The 5,787-nt window shown below is 40.9% G+C and overlaps 1 pseudogene; it reads right to left on the bottom strand.

The window, feature by feature from the left end:
- Window positions 1-426: 426 nt before the first annotated feature.
- LOC101399397 (nuclear factor erythroid 2-related factor 2 pseudogene) lies at window positions 427-1,392 on the bottom strand (annotated as a pseudogene).
- Window positions 1,393-5,787: the final 4,395 nt, after the last annotated feature.

Genomic DNA, 5,787 nt, shown 5'->3' with positions numbered 1-5,787 from the left:
CCCACACTCAGGACCACTGATCCCCTGCCCTAATCACCCCATGGCCAGGCACCAGAGAACTAGCACAGCCTGCTGAAATTATTCAAACTAGCCAATTCTAAACCTGCTCACCCTGGCTCACCTGTCCCTTCCCTCAGAAACCACAATACAGGTTCTAGCCCACATTTTCCCCTCTCCCTTGGCCTCCTGACCCACCGTGGCATTCCCTCTGTGGCCCTGTGGGGTGTGCTGTGCCTTCTCTCTCTAGGGATCTGTAAGTATAAAACCTCCTTCATAACAACCATTTCTGTGTCTGCATCTTACCACACGTGATTAAAACAAATCCTGGGAACCTGATTAAAACTTGCTGCGTTTCTCCTCACAGTAGGAGCTTTACAATACCAAAAAACAAAAAACTCGCTCAGAAAAGGCATAATCCTTCCAATTCTAGTTTTCCTCAATGTCTGGCTGGCTTCTTACTTTGGGGAACAAATGATACATCGTCATCTCAGCTTGCTGCAAGGAGTGTTAACTAGGAGAATAAAACTTGCCATCTTCCTCACGTAACACAACTGAAGACCTCAAGATACAAGGTTTCAGTAGATAGAAGCTTTTGTCGTTTTTCCTGTTTTTCTTAGAGCAGTTTTTTGATTCATCTCTGAAATGATTCAGATCTTGCTCTGGTTCTACCGTATCTTCCGGTTTTCTCTTCTGATAATTCTGTGCAACCATTTTCTTTTTACCCCTCCTATATATACCTCAAATTAATGCAAGTTGAGTCTCAAAGAATTGCTCTTTGACATCCTTTTACTGAAGTCATTAATGAGGAGATTAATGATTTTTTCTACAGGGAAAGGGATGTGGAGAGCTTTCACCCTTAGCTCCTCTCTTGTGGGTTGAGATTACAGGCAGCTTGAATGTTTATCTTTTGCGAGTGGGTTTTTTATAATGACAGGACTTATAGGCAATTCTTTTTCTCATGGGTTTACATTCTGGCCTCACCCGCTGGAGCGCTTTGCCCCCAAGATGATGAGAGGAGATGCCCTAAGTCACCAGAGGTTTTTTGGTTTTTTTTTTTTTTAAATATTTATTTATTTATTTTCCCCCCAAAGCCCCAGTAGATAGTTGTATGTCATAGCTGCACATCCTTCCAGTTGCTGTACGTGGGACGCGGCCTCAGCATGGCCGGAGAAGCGGCGCGCCGGTGCGCGCCCGGGATCCGAACCCGGGCCGCCAGCAGCGGAACGCACACACTTAACCACTAAGCCGTGGGGCCGGCCCCTCACCAGAGGTTTGACTGCCACATGTCTGAGGACCAGTCTGAGGGTCTCTGTCTGTCTCTTCTATTTCAGAGTCTCTGAAGCCATGTGGTGTATCTCCATAGATGGAGGATTCCCTGATCGGTCTTGCCATGCCACACCATTCTCTGACTTACGTTCAACGAAATACCAGGAGTCAGAGTCATCAAATTGTGCTAGTTTTCAGAGTGGTTTTGGTTGAAAGCTTTATAAAATTATAATTCAGAAATAACAATATTAATAATGGTATCAATGTCAATATCATTTAGAAGTTCAGAAAGGGATGGGCTGAAAGTAGCCAAGGGGGGGATGCTATTGTTCATCCTAGGCTGGATAAAGAGTAAAATTCATCACCACATTAGTTTTTATTTTACTGTCAGTTTTTATAATAAATTCAAATGTATTATTTTAATTTAAAGAGTTCTCTGTCAGTGGTTGGGGTCTTCTGTGGGGAGGATGCTACCAAAGGAATCCTCAAAACATTGAGAAAATTTTGATTACAGTTGCCTACTTGCTTTTCCAATGAACAGACTGATGTATGTAAATTAGAACTATTGTCAGTTTCTAATCAGTTTAGACTCTGGACTAGGTGCTGGGGTGGTGTCAACCAGCTTGTCATTTTGAATGTTAAAATGCTACTTTTGGTTCATAGCTGTTCCCAAACTTCATCATATTCTGCTCTATGAGTATTATTATCATATCATGTCATATATCATACTATGCTGTATGAGCCAAGGCTGATAGAAAGACAGAAGTTTCAGGCAACTGAGCCTGATTCGGAGTAATGAAGACTAGGCAGTCAAGGAGGCTAAGGAGTAGAAGAAGGGGTAGAAATATAGCTGCAGACGCCTCATTGTCTTACAAACTGGAATGTCTGCCTGCAGAGGCAAGGGAGCAGCTGAGAGAGTGTGCTGTTGGTTGACTTGGGTAGAATACAACTTTCCCTTATCTAGTTGTAACTGAGCCGAAAAAGCTTTCTCTTGCCCCTCCTGGGGTTGTTTTTGTCATTCCTTTTTAAATGTTTTCTTTTGCCAACCCATATTCTTTTGATCACTGTCTGAAATTAAACATGTCATGATTTATCATAGGTTTATGTCTTCAATACAAAGTATGTCAATCAAGTCCACATCTCGTTGGGACAGCAATTGGGTGGCCTGCATGTCCAAGTCCATCAGGCTGTGCTCTGGGACATATGCTGGAGCTCCCCAAGAGAGTTCTTGCTCCTTGCTCCTTCCCCACTCCTTTCCTGCTTCCCCTCTCCACCTCCCACCTGGGGGGTGTGGGTGGGAACAAGAGCCCAGGAAAGTTATATGAAGCCCCATCTTGGATGTCTCAGATAAACTACAGATTGCTTGCTAGTTTGCAAATTAAAAACTTTTTGGTGCAATTCAGGACTACATTACGGGTTGCAGGACTCTTGGGGACAGCTGGGAGACTGATATCAACGCTTGACTAAATCCAAAGACACACAATACTATTCGTTAATAGCAATTGTGTTAGGCACAGCACTATCTCTTTCAATCCTCCTAACAAACTTATGAGGTAGTTACTATTATCATCCTCATTTTACAGTCAAGAAAACTGGTTTAGAGGGGCCGGCTAGTGGTGTAGCAGTTAAGTGTGTACACTCTGCTGCGGCGGCCTGGGGTTTGGCTCCCCGGCGTGCACCAATGCACTGCTGATCAAGCCATGCTGTGGTGGAGTCCCATATAAAGTGGAGGAAGATGGGCACGGATGTTGGCCCAGGGCCAGTCTTCCTCAGCAAAAAGAGGAGGATTGGCGACAGATGTTAGCTCAGGGCTAATCTTCCTCACAAAAAGAAGAAAAAGAAAACTGGTTTAGGGAGGTTACCCAAGATGACATAGTGTGTGGCAGAGTTAAAATTCAAACCCAGGTCTACATAGCCTCTAAACTCTACTTCTGCACAAAGGAAATGGTCATTTATGCCCTAAAAGTCATCTTCAAAGCTTACCTCTCTCTCTTTATGCCAACATTGTATCCTAAATACAGTCCTAAGTCCCTAATTGCACATTGCCAAAGCCTTCTCTACTTCTCCTTCAAAACATTCATCATGCATGTTATTACTGTTTTTGATATCTGCCTTCCCTGAGCTCTGTAGGGGACAGGACCACATCTGCCTTACTCTCCACTCTATCTCCCGGGCCTAGCACTTAGCAATCACTCAATAAAAGTTTTTTAAATATTTGTAAAGTCTCATAATTTTGGAATTTTCACCTTAAAATACATTAAAACATATGATGCATACACTCTCTGCAACAAATTCTGCCTTATGTATGTTCCTCATGAGTTGAACATGCTAAAACAAAGAATTTGACTCCTATCCATAAAATTCCTCTTATAATACCCATATGTGTGGAATCACAAAACATAGCGATTAGGAAACCATCCAATTCAATTCTCTTATTTAAAGATTAGGAGCCAAATTGATTATGTGACTAGACCAAAGCCACATAGTTACGCACAGTGGAGCTAGAAACAGAAGGCTGACTTCTAGGTTAGTGATCTTTTGAAATCCACTTATGATTTAATTTAGTTGGGAACTCTCCATTTATGGAAATATAAATTCAGGGATTTTGTGATTGTATGGGAAAAAAATATGGTCACTGGAGGTTCAGGGGACTTAGTATCATGTGTATATTTAAAGAACTTGGGAGATGAAAAAAGTACCAGAATAACACCAGCTGAATCCTTAGGTGTATTCAATACCAATGTCAAAGCGTAGTGTAGGAAAGATTAGGTGCTTGGGTGGGAGAGTGGCTAATAAGCCAACAAAAAAAATATGGCCTTGTTTGTAAACAGAGAAGTTCTTTTTCTCTTTTTAGTTTTGAATTTATCTTCCTTACTTCTTTAGCACTGTGGTCATCATTGCATTATGTTATACAGCTTGAAACCTTTCATACACATCCAGTATATGTGATATGGGAGCAGACTCTCTGCCGTGTATGGCAAATACATAGGAGTCCTATTGGTGCTGATACCAAGAGAAATACTCCGTCGTCTGATTCTGAGGGCCAAGAGAGCCATAACGCTCACAAAGAATGTCCGTCTGTAAAAATGTAATTGAGAATCTCCTACTTTCGTTCACAATGTATCCCTCAAAAAGTGAAATAAATTTGAATGTGTGAAATTCAAACAACAGACATGCATGTTATGGAGGTATAACGATTTCTGTACCCACAAAATTAAAACAATTATAATCGCATTTTTAGACACCATCTTCAATGATACATTTTTACCATTTGTTGCTGTTGTTGTTATGAGCCCTCAAGTTGGCTCCCACTCATGGCAACCCTATGAATGAGTGATGTCCACAATGTCCTGTCCTCAACAGCCCTACTCAGTTTTTGTAGACTCATGCCCATAGCTTTCTTTATGGAGTCAACCCATCTCAGATTTGGTCTTCCTCATTTCCTGCTGTCTTCTACTTTTCCCAACTTTATTGTCTTTTCCAAAGAATCCTTCCTTCTCATGATGTGCCCAAAGTAGGGCAGCCTCAGTTCTATCATTTTTGCTTCCAGCGATAGTTCAGGCTTAATTTGCTCTAGGACCCACTTATTTGTCTTTCTGGGCAGTCCGTGGTGTCTGTAGAGCTCTCCTCCAACACCCTGTTTCAAATGAATCAATTTTACTCCCCATCAACATTCTTCACTGTCCAGGTTTCACACCTGTACACAGTAATAGGAAATAGGAGAGTGTGGATAATCTTGGCCTTGGGCTCTAATGATACTTCCTTACAATTGATGATCTTTCCTAATTCTTTCATTGCTTCCCTTTCAAGTCTCAGTCTTCTCTTGATTTCTTGGCTTCAGTTTCCATTTAAATTCATGACTGAACCAAGGTAAACAAAATCCATAACAATTTCAATGTCTTCATTGTCTACCTTAAAGTTAGCATTTGTACATCTTTTTAAAATGTGTTCTTTTCTTTCACAGTTGATTGACATTTGACCAAGCATTTTATTTCGTGTATTAGACTAACTTGCTGTAAATAATGAAGAGACTCAAAAATACAGTGGCTGAAACAAAATAGAAATTAGTGCTTTCCCGTGTAATAGTCTAGAGGTAGCTGGGCTGTAAGTGGCTTTGCTCCATAAAGTCATCCAAGTCCTTGGGGTTCTTCTGTCTTTATTGTTCTTGTTCACATGATTGATACTCACTCAATTCCCATGAGAAAAGAAACAAGGAAGTAAAGGGCAAGTAGCTTTCTTTAGAATGTGACCTGGAGGTTGCACTTGCCACTTATACTCATATGTCATTGGCTAGATTGTCACATGGCCAAGCTGCAAAGTAGATTGAGATATATAGTCTTAGCTGAGTCTAAACTCAGGGAGTTCTATTAATAAAAGAAAGAAGAGGAGACTAAATATTGAGGGACAAATAGCAATCACAAATATTACTCATTTTATGTATCTAGAGTAAATGGATACAACCATATTTTTCCAGATTAGCTTTTCATTTTGGATTATGTGTGTAGCTCAAGAAATCTTAGT

Source organism: Ceratotherium simum, chromosome 2, assembly GCF_057802395.1.
Source record: "Ceratotherium simum simum isolate JZ-2026a chromosome 2, ASM5780239v1, whole genome shotgun sequence".
In the NCBI taxonomy this organism is placed as follows: Eukaryota; Metazoa; Chordata; class Mammalia; order Perissodactyla; family Rhinocerotidae; genus Ceratotherium; species Ceratotherium simum.
This window is presented reverse-complemented; position numbering and strand designations above follow the sequence as displayed.